Source organism: Pseudophryne corroboree, chromosome 4, assembly GCF_028390025.1.
Source record: "Pseudophryne corroboree isolate aPseCor3 chromosome 4, aPseCor3.hap2, whole genome shotgun sequence".
NCBI classification, from domain to species: Eukaryota; Metazoa; Chordata; class Amphibia; order Anura; family Myobatrachidae; genus Pseudophryne; species Pseudophryne corroboree.
This window is the reverse complement of record NC_086447.1, coordinates 634,252,720-634,270,868: the sequence shown is the minus strand read 5'-3', so window position 1 is coordinate 634,270,868 and position 18,149 is coordinate 634,252,720. Positions and strand designations below refer to the sequence as shown.

The 18,149-nt window shown below is 35.8% G+C and overlaps 9 non-coding genes across 9 annotated transcripts; all 9 read right to left on the bottom strand.

Annotated features, from left to right (window-relative positions):
- Positions 1-412: 412 nt before the first annotated feature.
- TRNAI-UAU (transfer RNA isoleucine (anticodon UAU)) lies at positions 413-505 on the bottom strand. The gene is given in 2 exon segments: positions 413-448; positions 468-505. It is a non-coding gene; the product is annotated as a tRNA-Ile (tRNA).
- An 811-nt stretch (positions 506-1,316) lies between these two features.
- On the bottom strand, positions 1,317-1,409 carry TRNAI-UAU (transfer RNA isoleucine (anticodon UAU)). Its single transcript is given in 2 exon segments — positions 1,317-1,352; positions 1,372-1,409. It is a non-coding gene; the product is annotated as a tRNA-Ile (tRNA).
- Positions 1,410-3,108: 1,699 nt separating this feature from the next.
- Positions 3,109-3,201, bottom strand: TRNAI-UAU (transfer RNA isoleucine (anticodon UAU)). Its single transcript is given in 2 exon segments — positions 3,109-3,144; positions 3,164-3,201. It is a non-coding gene; the product is annotated as a tRNA-Ile (tRNA).
- Positions 3,202-7,613: 4,412 nt separating this feature from the next.
- On the bottom strand, positions 7,614-7,706 carry TRNAI-UAU (transfer RNA isoleucine (anticodon UAU)). The gene is given in 2 exon segments: positions 7,614-7,649; positions 7,669-7,706. It is a non-coding gene; the product is annotated as a tRNA-Ile (tRNA).
- A 2,614-nt stretch (positions 7,707-10,320) lies between these two features.
- Positions 10,321-10,413, bottom strand: TRNAI-UAU (transfer RNA isoleucine (anticodon UAU)). The gene is given in 2 exon segments: positions 10,321-10,356; positions 10,376-10,413. It is a non-coding gene; the product is annotated as a tRNA-Ile (tRNA).
- Positions 10,414-11,222: 809 nt separating this feature from the next.
- On the bottom strand, positions 11,223-11,315 carry TRNAT-UGU (transfer RNA threonine (anticodon UGU)). Its single transcript is given in 2 exon segments — positions 11,223-11,258; positions 11,278-11,315. It is a non-coding gene; the product is annotated as a tRNA-Thr (tRNA).
- Positions 11,316-13,921: 2,606 nt separating this feature from the next.
- Positions 13,922-14,014, bottom strand: TRNAI-UAU (transfer RNA isoleucine (anticodon UAU)). The gene is given in 2 exon segments: positions 13,922-13,957; positions 13,977-14,014. It is a non-coding gene; the product is annotated as a tRNA-Ile (tRNA).
- Positions 14,015-14,823: 809 nt separating this feature from the next.
- On the bottom strand, positions 14,824-14,916 carry TRNAT-UGU (transfer RNA threonine (anticodon UGU)). Its single transcript is given in 2 exon segments — positions 14,824-14,859; positions 14,879-14,916. It is a non-coding gene; the product is annotated as a tRNA-Thr (tRNA).
- A 2,606-nt stretch (positions 14,917-17,522) lies between these two features.
- On the bottom strand, positions 17,523-17,615 carry TRNAI-UAU (transfer RNA isoleucine (anticodon UAU)). Its single transcript is given in 2 exon segments — positions 17,523-17,558; positions 17,578-17,615. It is a non-coding gene; the product is annotated as a tRNA-Ile (tRNA).
- Positions 17,616-18,149: the final 534 nt, after the last annotated feature.

Below are 18,149 nucleotides of genomic sequence, written 5' to 3'. Positions count from 1 at the left end.
ATGTTCTTATTTAAGACTCTTAGGTTTTTAATAGTCAATTATTTATTTTTGAGGAAAAAGTGAAGCTGTTTACTGTATTTTTTGCATTACCAAGTACAGCAAGAAATGTGCTGGTACTGTACAGAGCTGTCAGTATGGATTATCATGCTATATTGCAGAAAATCAATTTGATGCAACTGCTTTACCAACAGTATGTTAATCTTTTCCATTGCTGTTTTGTTGGCTGACTGAAGGAAGATATGCAGTGCATTTGAACCAAAGCAGATGTGTGCTGACCATTTAAATACAAACTCATGTTTGTGTTTTTTCTTTCTTTTATCCATCCTTTGTAATATCATATTAAATATTAAGGTAGCAGTTTATAATCAATGACTAATGACATAAGAAAAGGAAAAAAAACAGTATACAAAGATGCTCCAGGTGAGGCTTGAACTCACAACCTCAGCATTGCTCAACAGATACTGTCTTATAAGTACCGAGCGCTGACCAATTGCGCCACTGGAGCACTTTCCAGCATTGATTGGTTATGCTAGATGTGGATTTTATGCAATACAATCAGTACAGTCATAAGAATTGAAAAAGAAAATCATTTTTGGTGATGAATGATGAGCAACAAAGGAACATGCATGCCAGATGGCACTTGAATAAGCTGTCCACGGTGATAGAAAAGGTTTAAAAAACAACAAAAACAATGTTATCATAATTAATGTCATATTTTAGCTTCTGTGGTCATTTTTTACAAGCTAAACACTGCAAGACTGTTGTACAGTTGAAGCAAGGATAAAATATCAACTCTAGTGATGAGACATTTGCTGTAATGACTTCCAACTCAGACGGGACTTAAACCCACAACCACTGGCTTAGGAGAACAGTGCCTGACCCATTATGCCAGTGGTGCTTACTGATGTCCTTATTTAAGACTGATAGGTTTTTAATAGTCAATTATTTATTTTTGAAAAAAATTGAAGCTGTTTACTGTGTTCTTTGCATTACCAAGTCCTGCAAGAAATGTGCTGGTACTATCCAGAGCTGTCAGTATGGATTATCATGCTATATTGCAGAAAATCAATTTGATGCAACTGCTTTACCAACAGTATGTTAATCTTTTCCATTGCTGTTTTGTTGGCTGACTGAAGGAAGATATGCAGTGCATTTGAACCAAAGCAGATGTGTGCTGACAACTTAAATGCACAATCATGTTTGTGTTTTTTCTTTCTTTCTTCCATCCTTTGTAATATCATATTAAATATTAAGGTAGCAGTTTATAATCAATGACTAATGACATAAGAAAAGGAAAAAAAAACATTATACAAAGATGCTCCAGGTGAGGCTTGAACTCACAACCTCGGCATTGCTCAACAGAAACCGTCTTATAAGTACCGCGTGCTGACCAATTGCGCCACTGGAGCACTTTGCAGTATTAATTGGTTATGCTAGATGTGGATTTTATTCAATAAAATCAGTACAGTCATAAGAATTGAAAAAGAAAATAATTTTTGGTGATGAATGATGAGCAACAAAGGAACATGCATGCCAGATGGCATTTGAATAAGCTGTCCACGGTGATAGAAAAGGTTTAAAAAACAACAAGAACAACACTGTTATAATTAATGTCATATTTTAGCTTTTGTGGTCATTTTTTACAAGCTAAACACTGCAAGACTGTTTTACAGTTGAAGCAAGGATAAAATATCAACTCTAGTGATGAGACACTTGCTGTAATGACTTCCACCCCATATGGGACTTGGACCCCCTGGCTTAGGAGAACAGTGCCTTACCCATTATGCCAGTAATGCTTACTGATGTCCTTATTTAAGACTGATAGGTTTTTAATAGTCAATTATTTATTTTTGAAAAAAATTGAAGCTGTTTACTGTGTTCTTTGCATTACCAAGTCCTGCAAGAAATGTGCTGGTACTAACCAGAGCTGTCAGTATGGATTATCATGCTATATTGCAGAAAATCAATTTGATGCAACTGCTTTACCAACAGTATGTTAATCTTTTCCATTGCTGTTTTGTTGGCTGACTGAAGGAAGATATGCAGTGCATTTGACCAAAGCAGATGTGTGCTGACAACTTAAATGCACAATCATGTTTGTGTTTTTTCTTTCTTTCTTCCATCCTTTGTAATATCATATTAAATATTAAGGTAGCAGTTTATAATCAATGACTAATGACATAAGAAAATGAAAAAACACAGTATACAAAGATGCGCCAGGTGAGGCTTGAACTCACAACCTCGGCATTGCTCAACAGATACTGTCTTATAAGTACCGCGCGCTGACCAATTGCGCCACTGGAGCACTTTACAGTATTGATTGGTTATGCTAGATGTGGATTTTATGCAATACAATCAGTACAGTCATAAGAATTGAAAAACAAAATCATTTTTGGTGATGAATGATGAGGAACAAAGGAACATGCATGCCAGATGGCACTTAAATAAGCTGTCCACGGTGATAGAAATGTTTAAAAAACAACAACAACAATGTTATCATAATTAATGTCATATTTTAGCTTCTGTGGTCATTTTTTACAAGCTAAACACTGCAAGACTGTTTTACAGTTGAAGCAAGGATAAAATATCAACTCTAGTGATGAGACACTTGCTGTAATGACTTCCACCCCATATGGGACTTGGACCCCCTGGCTTAGGATGGCAGTGACTTATCCATTATGCCAGTGGTGCTTACTGATGTTCTTATTTAAGACTGTTAGGTTTTTAATAGTCAATTATTTATTTTTGAGGAAAAAGTGAAGCTGTTTACTGTGTACTTTGCATTACCAAGTCCAGCAAGAAATGTGCTGGTACTATCCAGAGCTGTCAGTATGGATTATCATGCTATATTGCAGAAAATCAATTTGATGCAACTGCTTTACCAACAGTATGTTAATCTTTTCCATTGCTGTTTTGTTGGCTGACTGAAGGAAGATATGCAGTGCATTTGACCAAAGCAGATGTGTGCTGACAACTTAAATGCACAATCATGTTTGTGTTTTTTCTTTCTTTCTTCCATCCTTTGTAATATCATATTAAATATTAAGGTAGCAGTTTATAATCAATGACTAATGACATAAGAAAAGGAAAAAAAACAGTATACAAAGATGCTCCAGGTGAGGCTTGAACTCACAACCTCGGCATTGCTCAACAGATATTGTCTTATAAGTACCGCGCGCTGACCAATTGAGCCACTGGAGCACTTTCCAGCATTAATTGGTTATGCTAGATGTGGATTTTATGCAATACAATCAGTACAGTCATAAGAATTGAAAAAGAAAATCATTTTTGGTGATGAATGATGAGCAACAAAGGAACATGCATGCCAGATGGCATTTGAATAAGCTGTCCACGGTGATAGAAAAGGTTTAAAAAAAACACCAAGAACAACACTGTTATCATAATTAATGTCCTATTTTAGCTTTTGTGGTCATTTTTTACAAGCTAAACACTGCAAGACTGTTTTACAGTTGAAGCAAGGATAAAATATCAACTCTAGTGATGAGACACTTGCTGTAATGACTTCCAACTCAGACGGGACTTAAACACACAACCACTGGCTTAGGAGAACAGTGCCTTACCCATTATGCCAGTAATGCTTACTGATGTCCTTATTTAAGACTGATAGGTTTTTAATAGTCAATTATTTATTTTTGAAAAAAATTGAAGCTGTTTACTGTGTTCTTTGCATTACCAAGTCCTGCAAGAAATGTGCTGGTACTAACCAGAGCTGTCAGTATGGATTATCATGCTATATTGCAGAAAATCAATTTGATGCAACTGCTTTACCAACAGTATGTTAATCTTTTCCATTGCTGTTTTGTTGGCTGACTGAAGGAAGATATGCAGTGCATTTGACCAAAGCAGATGTGTGCTGACAACTTAAATGCACAATCATGTTTGTGTTTTTTCTTTCTTTCTTCCATCCTTTGTAATATCATATTAAATATTAAGGTAGCAGTTTATAATCAATGACTAATGACATAAGAAAAGGAAAAAACACAGTATACAAAGATGCGCCAGGTGAGGCTTGAACTCACAACCTCGGCATTGCTCAACAGATACTGTCTTATAAGTACCGCGCGCTGACCAATTGCGCCACTGGAGCACTTTACAGTATTGATTGGTTATGCTAGATGTGGATTTTATGCAATACAATCAGTACAGTCATAAGAATTGAAAAACAAAATCATTTTTGGTGATGAATGATGAGGAACAAAGGAACATGCATGCCAGATGGCACTTAAATAAGCTGTCCACGGTGATAGAAATGTTTAAAAAACAACAACAACAACAATGTTATCATAATTAATTTCATATTTTAGCTTCTGTGGTCATTTTTTACAAGCTAAACACTGCAAGACTGTTTTACAGTTGAAGCAAGGATAAAATATCAACTCTAGTGATGAGACACTTGCTGTAATGACTTCCACCCCATATGGGACTTGGACCCCCTGGCTTAGGAGGGCAGTGACTTATCCATTATGCCAGTGGTGCTTACTGATGTTCTTATTTAAGACTGTTAGGTTTTTAATAGTCAATTATTTATTTTTGAGGAAAAAGTGAAGCTGTTTACTGTGTTCTTTGCATTACCAAGTCCAGCAAGAAATGTGCTGGTACTATCCAGAGCTGTCAGTATGGATTATCATGCTATATTGCAGAAAATCAATTTGATGCAACTGCTTTACCAACAGTATGTTAATCTTTTCCATTGCTGTTTTGTTGGCTGACTGAAGGAAGATATGCAGTGCATTTGACCAAAGCAGATGTGTGCTGACAACTTAAATGCACAATCATGTTTGTGTTTTTTCTTTCTTTCTTCCATCCTTTGTAATATCATATTAAATATTAAGGTAGCAGTTTATAATCAATGACTAATGACATAAGAAAAGGAAAAAACACAGTATACAAAGATGCGCCAGGTGAGGCTTGAACTCACAACCTCGGCATTGCTCAACAGATACTGTCTTATAAGTACCGCGCGCTGACCAATTGCGCCACTGGAGCACTTTACAGAATTGTTTGGTTATGCTAGATGTGGATTTTATGCAATACAATCAGTACAGTCATAAGAATTGAAAAACAAAATCATTTTTGGTGTTGAATGATGAGGAACAAAGGAACATGCATGCCAGATGGCACTTAAATAAGCTGTCCACGGTGATAGAAATGTTTAAAAAACAACAACAACAATGTTATCATAATTAATTTCATATTTTAGCTTCTGTGGTCATTTTTTACAAGCTAAACACTGCAAGACTGTTTTACAGTTGAAGCAAGGATAAAATATCAACTCTAGTGATGAGACACTTGCTGTAATGACTTCCACCCCATATGGGACTTGGACCCCCTGGCTTAGGAGGGCAGTGACTTATCCATTATGCCAGTGGTGCTTACTGATGTTCTTATTTAAGACTGTTAGGTTTTTAATAGTCAATTATTTATTTTTGAGGAAAAAGTGAAGCTGTTTACTGTGTTCTTTGCATTACCAAGTCCAGCAAGAAATGTGCTGGTACTATCCAGAGCTGTCAGTATGGATTATCATGCTATATTGCAGAAAATCAATTTGATGCAACTGCTTTACCAACAGTATGTTAATCTTTTCCATTGCTGTTTTGTTGGCTGACTGAAGGAAGATATGCAGTGCATTTGACCAAAGCAGATGTGTGCTGACAACTTAAATGCACAATCATGTTTGTGTTTTTTCTTTCTTTCTTCCATCCTTTGTAATATCATATTAAATATTAAGGTAGCAGTTTATAATCAATGACTAATGACATAAGAAAAGGAAAAAACACAGTATACAAAGATGCACCAGGTGAGGCTTGAACTCACAACCTCGGCATTGCTCAACAGATACTGTCTTATAAGTACCGTGCGCTGACCAATTGCGCCACTGGAGAACTTTGCAGTATTAATTGGTTATGCTAGATGTGGATTTTATTCAATAAAATCAGTACAGTCATAAGAATTGAAAAAGAAAATCATTTTTGGTGATGAATGATGAGCAACAAAGGAACATGCATGCCAGATGGCATTTGAATAAGCTGTCCACAGTGATAGAAAAGGTTTAAAAAACAACAAGAACAACACTGTTATCATAATTAATGTCATATTTTAGCTTTTGTGGTCATTTTTTACAAGCTAAACACTGCAAGACTGTTTTACAGTTGAAGCAAGGATAAAATATCAACTCTAGTGATGAGACACTTGCTGTAATGACTTCCAACTCAGACGGGACTTAAACACACAACCACTGGCTTAGGAGAACAGTGCCTTACCCATTATGCCAGTGGTGCTTACTGATGTCCTTATTTAAGACTGATAGGTTTTTAATAGTCAATTATTTATTTTTGAAAAAAATTGAAGCTGTTTACTGTGTTCTTTGCATTACCAAGTCCTGCAAGAAATGTGCTGGTACTATCCAGAGCTGTCAGTATGGATTATCATGCTATATTGCAGAAAATCAATTTGATGCAACTGCTTTACCAACAGTATGTTAATCTTTTCCATTGCTGTTTTGTTGGCTGACTGAAGGAAGATATGCAGTGCATTTGAACCAAAGCAGATGTGTGCTGACAACTTAAATGCACAATCATGTTTGTGTTTTTTCTTTCTTTCTTCCATCCTTTGTAATATCATATTAAATATTAAGGTAGCAGTTTATAATCAATGACTAATGACATAAGAAAAGGAAAAAACACAGTATACAAAGATGAGCCAGGTGAGGCTTGAACTCACAACCTCGGCATTGCTCAACAGATACTGTCTTATAAGTACCGCGCGCTGACCAATTGCGCCACTGGAGCACTTTACAGCATTGATTGGTTATGCTAGATGTGGATTTTATGCAATACAATCAGTACAGTCATAAGAATTGAAAAACAAAATCATTTTTGGTGATGAATGATGAGGAACAAAGGAACATGCATGCCAGATGGCACTTAAATAAGCTGTCCACGGTGATAGAAATGTTTAAAAAACAACAACAACAATGTTATCATAATTAATGTCATATTTTAGCTTCTGTGGTCATTTTTTACAAGCTAAACACTGCAAGACTGTTTTACAGTTGAAGCAAGGATAAAATATAAACTCTAGTGATGAGACACTTGCTGTAATGACTTCCACCCCATATGGGACTTGGACCCCCTGGCTTAGGAGGGCAGTGACTTATCCATTATGCCAGTGGTGCTTACTGATGTTCTTATTTAAGACTGTTAGGTTTTTAATAGTCAATTATTTATTTTTGAGGAAAAAGTGAAGCTGTTTACTGTGTTCTTTGCATTACCAAGTCCAGCAAGAAATGTGCTGGTACTATCCAGAGCTGTCAGTATGGATTATCATGCTATATTGCAGAAAATCAATTTGATGCAACTGCTTTACCAACAGTATGTTAATCTTTTCCATTGCTGTTTTGTTGGCTGACTGAAGGAAGATATACAGTGCATTTGAACCAAAGCAGATGTGTGCTGACAACTTAAATGCACAATCATGTTTGTGTTTTTTCTTTCTTTCTTCCATCCTTTGTAATATCATATTAAATATTAAGGTAGCAGTTTATAATCAATGACTAATGACATAAGAAAAGGAAAAAAAACATTATACAAAAATGCTCCAGGTGAGGCTTGAACTCACAACCTCGGCATTGCTCAACAGATACTGTCTTATAAGTACAGCGCGCTGACCAATTGCGCCACTGGAGCACTTTCCGACAGTGATTGGTTATGCTAGATGTGGATTTTATGCAATACAATCAGTACAGTCATAAGAATTGAAAAAGAAAATCATTTTTGGTGATGAATGATGAGCAACAAAGGAACATGCATGCCAGATGGCACTTGAATAAGCTGTCCACGGTGATAGAAAAGGGTTAAAAAACAACAAAAACAATGTTATCATAATTAATGTCATATTTTAGCTTCTGTGGTCATTTTTTACAAGCTAAACACTGCAAGACTGTTTTACAGTTGAAGCAAGGATAAAATATCAACTCTAGTGATGAGACATTTGCTGTAATGACTTCCAACTCAGACGGGACTTAAACCCACAACCACTGGCTTAGGAGAACAGTGCCTGACCCATTATGCCAGTGGTGCTTACTGATGTCCTTATTTAAGACTGATAGGTTTTTAATAGTCAATTATTTATTTTTGAAAAAAATTGAAGCTGTTTACTGTGTTCATTGCATTACCAAGTCCTGCAAGAAATGTGCTGGTACTATCCAGAGCTGTCAGTATGGATTATCATGCTATATTGCAGAAAATCAATTTGATGCAACTGCTTTACCAACAGTATGTTAATCTTTTCCATTGCTGTTTTGTTGTCTGACTGAAGGAAGATATGCAGTGCATTTGAACCAAAGCAGATGTGTGCTGACAACTTAAATGCACAATCATGTTTGTGTTTTTTCTTTCTTTCTTCCATCCTTTGTAATATCATATTAAATATTAAGGTAGCAGTTTATAATCAATGACTAATGACATAAGAAAAGGAAAAAAAAACATTATACAAAGATGCTCCAGGTGAGGCTTGAACTCACAACCTCGGCATTGCTCAACAGAAACCGTTTTATAAGAACCACATGCTGACCAATTGCGCCACTGGAGCACTTTGCAGTATTAATTGGTTATGCTAGATGTGGATTTTATTCAATAAAATCAGTACAGTCATAAGAATTGAAAAAGAAAATCATTTTTGGTGATGAATGATGAGCAACAAAGGAACAGGCATGCCAGATGGCATTTGAATAAGCTGTCCACGGTGATAGAAAAGGTTTAAAAAACAACAAGAACAACACTGTTATCATAATTAATGTCATATTTTAGCTTTTGTGGTCATTTTTTACAAGCTAAACACTGCAAGACTGTTTTACAGTTGAAGCAAGGATAAAATATCAACTCTAGTGATGAGACACTTGCTGTAATGACTTCCAACTCAGACGGGACTTAAACACACAACCACTGGCTTAGGAGAACAGTGCCTTACCCATTATGCCAGTGGTGCTTACTGATGTCATTATTTAAGACTGATAGGTTTTTAATAGTCAATTATTTATTTTTGAAAAAAATTGAAGCTGTTTACTGTGTTCTTTGCATTACCAAGTCCTGCAAGAAATGTGCTGGTACTATCCAGAGCTGTCAGTATGGATTATCATGCTATATTGCAGAAAATCAATTTGATGCAACTGCTTTACCAACAGTATGTTAATCTTTTCCATTGCTGTTTTGTTGGCTGACTGAAGGAAGATATGCAGTGCATTTGAACCAAAGCAGATGTGTGCTGACAACTTAAATGCACAATCATGTTTGTGTTTTTTCTTTCTTTCTTCCATCCTTTGTAATATCATATTAAATATTAAGGTAGCAGTTTATAATCAATGACTAATGACATAAGAAAAGGAAAAAACACAGTATACAAAGATGCGCCAGGTGAGGCTTGAACTCACAACCTCGGCATTGCTCAACAGATACTGTCTTATAAGTACCGCGCGCTGACCAATTGCGCCACTGGAGCACTTTACAGCATTGCTTGGTTATGCTAGATGTGGAATTTATGCAATACAATCAGTACAGTCATAAGAATTGAAAAACAAAATCATTTTTGGTGATGAATGATGAGGAACAAAGGAATATGCATGCCAGATGGCACTTGAATAAGCTGTCCATGGTGATAGAAATGTTTAAAAAACAACAACAACAATGTTATCATAATTAATGTCATATTTTAGCTTCTGTGGTCATTTTTTACAAGCTAAACACTGCAAGACTGTTTTACAGTTGAAGCAAGGATAAAATATCAACTCTAGTGATGAGACACTTGCTGTAATGACTTCCACCCCATATGGGACTTGGACCCCCTGGCTTAGGAGGGCAGTGACTTATCCATTATGCCAGTGGTGCTTACTGATGTTCTTATTTAAGACTGTTAGGTTTTTAATAGTCAATTATTGATTTTTGAGGAAAAAGTGAAGCTGTTTACTGTGTTCTTTGCATTACCAAGTCCAGCAAGAAATGTGCTGGTACTATCCAGAGCTGTCAGTATGGATTATCATGCTATATTGCAGAAAATCAATTTGATGCAACTGCTTTACCAACAGTATGTTAATCTTTTCCATTGCTGTTTTGTTGGCTGACTGAAGGAAGATATGCAGTGCATTTGAACCAAAGCAGATGTGTGCTGACAACTTAAATGCACAATCATGTTTGTGTTTTTTCTTTCTTTCTTCCATCCTTTGTAATATCATATTAAATATTAAGGTAGCAGTTTATAATCAATGACTAATGACATAAGAAAAGGAAAATAAACAGTACACAAAAATGCTCCAGGTGAGGCTTGAACTCACAACCTCAGCATTGCTCAACAGATACTGTCTTATAAGTACCGCGCGCTGACCAATTGCGCCACTGGAGCACTTTACAGCATTGTTTGGTTATGCTAGATATGGATTTTATGCAATACAATCAGTACAGTCATAAGAATTGAAAAAGAAAATCATTTTTGGTGATGAATGATGAGCAACAAAGGAACATGCATGCCAGATGGCATTTGAATAAGCTGTCCACGGTGATAGAAAAGGTTTAAAAAACAACAACAACAACAACAATGTTATCATAATTAATGTCATATTTTAGCTTCTGTGGTCACTTTTTACAAGCTAAACACTGCAAGACTGTTTTACAGTTGAAGCAAGGATAAAATATCAACTCTAGTGATGAGACACTTGCTGTAATGACTTCCAACTCAGACAGAACTTACACCCACAACCACTGGCTTAGGAGAACAGTGCCTTACCCATTATGCTAGTGGTGCTTACTGATGTCCTTATTTAAGACTGATAGGTTTTTAATAGTCAATTATTTATTTTTGAAAAAAATTGAAGCTGTTTACTGTGTTCTTTGCATTACCAAGTCCAGCAAGAAATATGCTGGTACTTTCCAGAGCTGTCAGTATGGATTATCATGCTATATTGCAGAAAATCAATTTGATGCAACTGCTTTACCAACAGTATGTTAATCTTTTCCATTGCTGTTTTGTTGGCTGACTGAAGGAAGATATGCAGTGCATTTGAACCAAAGCAGATGTGTGCTGACAACTTAAATGCACAATCATGTTTGTGTTTTTTCTTTCTTTCTTCCATCCTTTGTAATATCATATTAAATATTAAGGTAGCAATTTATAATCAATGACATAAGAAAAGGAAAAAAAACAGTATACAAAGATGCTCCAGGTGAGGCTTGAACTCACAACCTCAGCATTGTTTAACAGATACTTTCTTACAAGTACCGCGCGCTGACCAATTGCACCACTGGAGCACTTTGCATCATTGGTTGGTTATGCTAGATGTGGATTTTATTCAATACAATCAGTGCAGTCATAAGAATTGAAAAAGAAAATCATTTTTGGTGATGAATTATGAGCAACAAATGAACATGCATGTCAGATGGTACTTGAATAAGCTGTCCACTGTGATAGAAAAGGTTTAAAAAAAACAACAACAAAGTTATCATAATAAATGTCATATTTTAGCTTCTGTGGTCATTTTTTGCAAGCTAAATACTGCAAGACTGTTTTACAGTTGAAGCAAGGATAAAATATCAACTCTAGTGATGAGACACTTGTGTAATGACTTCCACCCCATATGGGACTTGGACCCCCTGGCTTAGGAGGGCAGTGACTTATCCATTATGCCAGTGGTGCTTACTGATGTCCTTATTTAAGACTGATAGGTTTTTAATAGTCAATTATTTATTTTTGAAAAAAATTGAAGCTGTTTACTGTGTTCTTTGCATTACCAAGTCCTGCAAGAAATGTGCTGGTACTATCCAGAGCTGTCAGTATGGATTATCATGCTATATTGCAGAAAATCAATTTGATGCAACTGCTTTACCAACAGTATGTTAATCTTTTCCATTGCTGTTTTGTTGTCTGACTGAAGGAAGATATGCAGTGCATTTGAACCAAAGCAGATGTGTGCTGACAACTTAAATGCACAATCATGTTTGTGTTTTTTCTTTCTTTCTTCCATCCTTTGTAATATCATATTAAATATTAAGGTAGCAGTTTATAATCAATGACTAATGACATAAGAAAAGGAAAAAAAAACATTATACAAAGATGCTCCAGGTGAGGCTTGAACTCACAACCTCGGCATTGCTCAACAGAAACCGTTTTATAAGAACCACATGCTGACCAATTGCGCCACTGGAGCACTTTGCAGTATTAATTGGTTATGCTAGATGTGGATTTTATTCAATAAAATCAGTACAGTCATAAGAATTGAAAAAGAAAATCATTTTTGGTGATGAATGATGAGCAACAAAGGAACAGGCATGCCAGATGGCATTTGAATAAGCTGTCCACGGTGATAGAAAAGGTTTAAAAAACAACAAGAACAACACTGTTATCATAATTAATGTCATATTTTAGCTTTTGTGGTCATTTTTTACAAGCTAAACACTGCAAGACTGTTTTACAGTTGAAGCAAGGATAAAATATCAACTCTAGTGATGAGACACTTGCTGTAATGACTTCCAACTCAGACGGGACTTAAACACACAACCACTGGCTTAGGAGAACAGTGCCTTACCCATTATGCCAGTGGTGCTTACTGATGTCATTATTTAAGACTGATAGGTTTTTAATAGTCAATTATTTATTTTTGAAAAAAATTGAAGCTGTTTACTGTGTTCTTTGCATTACCAAGTCCTGCAAGAAATGTGCTGGTACTATCCAGAGCTGTCAGTATGGATTATCATGCTATATTGCAGAAAATCAATTTGATGCAACTGCTTTACCAACAGTATGTTAATCTTTTCCATTGCTGTTTTGTTGGCTGACTGAAGGAAGATATGCAGTGCATTTGAACCAAAGCAGATGTGTGCTGACAACTTAAATGCACAATCATGTTTGTGTTTTTTCTTTCTTTCTTCCATCCTTTGTAATATCATATTAAATATTAAGGTAGCAGTTTATAATCAATGACTAATGACATAAGAAAAGGAAAAAACACAGTATACAAAGATGCGCCAGGTGAGGCTTGAACTCACAACCTCGGCATTGCTCAACAGATACTGTCTTATAAGTACCGCGCGCTGACCAATTGCGCCACTGGAGCACTTTACAGCATTGCTTGGTTATGCTAGATGTGGAATTTATGCAATACAATCAGTACAGTCATAAGAATTGAAAAACAAAATCATTTTTGGTGATGAATGATGAGGAACAAAGGAATATGCATGCCAGATGGCACTTGAATAAGCTGTCCATGGTGATAGAAATGTTTAAAAAACAACAACAACAATGTTATCATAATTAATGTCATATTTTAGCTTCTGTGGTCATTTTTTACAAGCTAAACACTGCAAGACTGTTTTACAGTTGAAGCAAGGATAAAATATCAACTCTAGTGATGAGACACTTGCTGTAATGACTTCCACCCCATATGGGACTTGGACCCCCTGGCTTAGGAGGGCAGTGACTTATCCATTATGCCAGTGGTGCTTACTGATGTTCTTATTTAAGACTGTTAGGTTTTTAATAGTCAATTATTGATTTTTGAGGAAAAAGTGAAGCTGTTTACTGTGTTCTTTGCATTACCAAGTCCAGCAAGAAATGTGCTGGTACTATCCAGAGCTGTCAGTATGGATTATCATGCTATATTGCAGAAAATCAATTTGATGCAACTGCTTTACCAACAGTATGTTAATCTTTTCCATTGCTGTTTTGTTGGCTGACTGAAGGAAGATATGCAGTGCATTTGAACCAAAGCAGATGTGTGCTGACAACTTAAATGCACAATCATGTTTGTGTTTTTTCTTTCTTTCTTCCATCCTTTGTAATATCATATTAAATATTAAGGTAGCAGTTTATAATCAATGACTAATGACATAAGAAAAGGAAAATAAACAGTACACAAAAATGCTCCAGGTGAGGCTTGAACTCACAACCTCAGCATTGCTCAACAGATACTGTCTTATAAGTACCGCGCGCTGACCAATTGCGCCACTGGAGCACTTTACAGCATTGTTTGGTTATGCTAGATATGGATTTTATGCAATACAATCAGTACAGTCATAAGAATTGAAAAAGAAAATCATTTTTGGTGATGAATGATGAGCAACAAAGGAACATGCATGCCAGATGGCATTTGAATAAGCTGTCCACGGTGATAGAAAAGGTTTAAAAAACAACAACAACAACAACAATGTTATCATAATTAATGTCATATTTTAGCTTCTGTGGTCACTTTTTACAAGCTAAACACTGCAAGACTGTTTTACAGTTGAAGCAAGGATAAAATATCAACTCTAGTGATGAGACACTTGCTGTAATGACTTCCAACTCAGACAGAACTTACACCCACAACCACTGGCTTAGGAGAACAGTGCCTTACCCATTATGCTAGTGGTGCTTACTGATGTCCTTATTTAAGACTGATAGGTTTTTAATAGTCAATTATTTATTTTTGAAAAAAATTGAAGCTGTTTACTGTGTTCTTTGCATTACCAAGTCCAGCAAGAAATATGCTGGTACTTTCCAGAGCTGTCAGTATGGATTATCATGCTATATTGCAGAAAATCAATTTGATGCAACTGCTTTACCAACAGTATGTTAATCTTTTCCATTGCTGTTTTGTTGGCTGACTGAAGGAAGATATGCAGTGCATTTGAACCAAAGCAGATGTGTGCTGACAACTTAAATGCACAATCATGTTTGTGTTTTTTCTTTCTTTCTTCCATCCTTTGTAATATCATATTAAATATTAAGGTAGCAATTTATAATCAATGACATAAGAAAAGGAAAAAAAACAGTATACAAAGATGCTCCAGGTGAGGCTTGAACTCACAACCTCAGCATTGTTTAACAGATACTTTCTTACAAGTACCGCGCGCTGACCAATTGCACCACTGGAGCACTTTGCATCATTGGTTGGTTATGCTAGATGTGGATTTTATTCAATACAATCAGTGCAGTCATAAGAATTGAAAAAGAAAATCATTTTTGGTGATGAATTATGAGCAACAAATGAACATGCATGTCAGATGGTACTTGAATAAGCTGTCCACTGTGATAGAAAAGGTTTAAAAAAAACAACAACAAAGTTATCATAATAAATGTCATATTTTAGCTTCTGTGGTCATTTTTTGCAAGCTAAATACTGCAAGACTGTTTTACAGTTGAAGCAAGGATAAAATATCAACTCTAGTGATGAGACACTTGTGTAATGACTTCCACCCCATATGGGACTTGGACCCCCTGGCTTAGGAGGGCAGTGACTTATCCATTATGCCAGTGGTGCTTACTGATGTCCTTATTTAAGACTGATAGGTTTTTAATAGTCAATTATTTATTTTTGAAAAAAATTGAAGCTGTTTACTGTGTTCTTTGCATTACCAAGTCCTGCAAGAAATGTGCTGGTACTATCCAGAGCTGTCAGTATGGATTATCATGCTATATTGCAGAAAATCAATTTGATGCAACTGCTTTACCAACAGTATGTTAATCTTTTCCATTGCTGTTTTGTTGTCTGACTGAAGGAAGATATGCAGTGCATTTGAACCAAAGCAGATGTGTGCTGACAACTTAAATGCACAATCATGTTTGTGTTTTTTCTTTCTTTCTTCCATCCTTTGTAATATCATATTAAATATTAAGGTAGCAGTTTATAATCAATGACTAATGACATAAGAAAAGGAAAAAAAAACATTATACAAAGATGCTCCAGGTGAGGCTTGAACTCACAACCTCGGCATTGCTCAACAGAAACCGTTTTATAAGAACCACATGCTGACCAATTGCGCCACTGGAGCACTTTGCAGTATTAATTGGTTATGCTAGATGTGGATTTTATTCAATAAAATCAGTACAGTCATAAGAATTGAAAAAGAAAATCATTTTTGGTGATGAATGATGAGCAACAAAGGAACAGGCATGCCAGATGGCATTTGAATAAGCTGTCCACGGTGATAGAAAAGGTTTAAAAAACAACAAGAACAACACTGTTATCATAATTAATGTCATATTTTAGCTTTTGTGGTCATTTTTTACAAGCTAAACACTGCAAGACTGTTTTACAGTTGAAGCAAGGATAAAATATCAACTCTAGTGATGAGACACTTGCTGTAATGACTTCCAACTCAGACGGGACTTAAACACACAACCACTGGCTTAGGAGAACAGTGCCTTACCCATTATGCCAGTGGTGCTTACTGATGTCATTATTTAAGACTGATAGGTTTTTAATAGTCAATTATTTATTTTTGAAAAAAATTGAAGCTGTTTACTGTGTTCTTTGCATTACCAAGTCCTGCAAGAAATGTGCTGGTACTATCCAGAGCTGTCAGTATGGATTATCATGCTATATTGCAGAAAATCAATTTGATGCAACTGCTTTACCAACAGTATGTTAATCTTTTCCATTGCTGTTTTGTTGGCTGACTGAAGGAAGATATGCAGTGCATTTGAACCAAAGCAGATGTGTGCTGACAACTTAAATGCACAATCATGTTTGTGTTTTTTCTTTCTTTCTTCCATCCTTTGTAATATCATATTAAATATTAAGGTAGCAGTTTATAATCAATGACTAATGACATAAGAAAAGGAAAAAACACAGTATACAAAGATGCGCCAGGTGAGGCTTGAACTCACAACCTCGGCATTGCTCAACAGATACTGTCTTATAAGTACCGCGCGCTGACCAATTGCGCCACTGGAGCACTTTACAGCATTGCTTGGTTATGCTAGATGTGGAATTTATGCAATACAATCAGTACAGTCATAAGAATTGAAAAACAAAATCATTTTTGGTGATGAATGATGAGGAACAAAGGAATATGCATGCCAGATGGCACTTGAATAAGCTGTCCATGGTGATAGAAATGTTTAAAAAACAACAACAACAATGTTATCATAATTAATGTCATATTTTAGCTTCTGTGGTCATTTTTTACAAGCTAAACACTGCAAGACTGTTTTACAGTTGAAGCAAGGATAAAATATCAACTCTAGTGATGAGACACTTGCTGTAATGACTTCCACCCCATATGGGACTTGGACCCCCTGGCTTAGGAGGGCAGTGACTTATCCATTATGCCAGTGGTGCTTACTGATGTTCTTATTTAAGACTGTTAGGTTTTTAATAGTCAATTATTGATTTTTGAGGAAAAAGTGAAGCTGTTTACTGTGTTCTTTGCATTACCAAGTCCAGCAAGAAATGTGCTGGTACTATCCAGAGCTGTCAGTATGGATTATCATGCTATATTGCAGAAAATCAATTTGATGCAACTGCTTTACCAACAGTATGTTAATCTTTTCCATTGCTGTTTTGTTGGCTGACTGAAGGAAGATATGCAGTGCATTTGAACCAAAGCAGATGTGTGCTGACAACTTAAATGCACAATCATGTTTGTGTTTTTTCTTTCTTTCTTCCATCCTTTGTAATATCATATTAAATATTAAGGTAGCAGTTTATAATCAATGACTAATGACATAAGAAAAGGAAAATAAACAGTACACAAAAATGCTCCAGGTGAGGCTTGAACTCACAACCTCAGCATTGCTCAACAGATACTGTCTTATAAGTACCGCGCGCTGACCAATTGCGCCACTGGAGCACTTTACAGCATTGTTTGGTTATGCTAGATATGGATTTTATGCAATACAATCAGTACAGTCATAAGAATTGAAAAAGAAAATCATTTTTGGTGATGAATGATGAGCAACAAAGGAACATGCATGCCAGATGGCATTTGAATAAGCTGTCCACGGTGATAGAAAAGGTTTAAAAAACAACAACAACAACAACAATGTTATCATAATTAATGTCATATTTTAGCTTCTGTGGTCACTTTTTACAAGCTAAACACTGCAAGACTGTTTTACAGTTGAAGCAAGGATAAAATATCAACTCTAGTGATGAGACACTTGCTGTAATGACTTCCAACTCAGACAGAACTTACACCCACAACCACTGGCTTAGGAGAACAGTGCCTTACCCATTATGCTAGTGGTGCTTACTGATGTCCTTATTTAAGACTGATAGGTTTTTAATAGTCAATTATTTATTTTTGAAAAAAATTGAAGCTGTTTACTGTGTTCTTTGCATTACCAAGTCCAGCAAGAAATATGCTGGTACTTTCCAGAGCTGT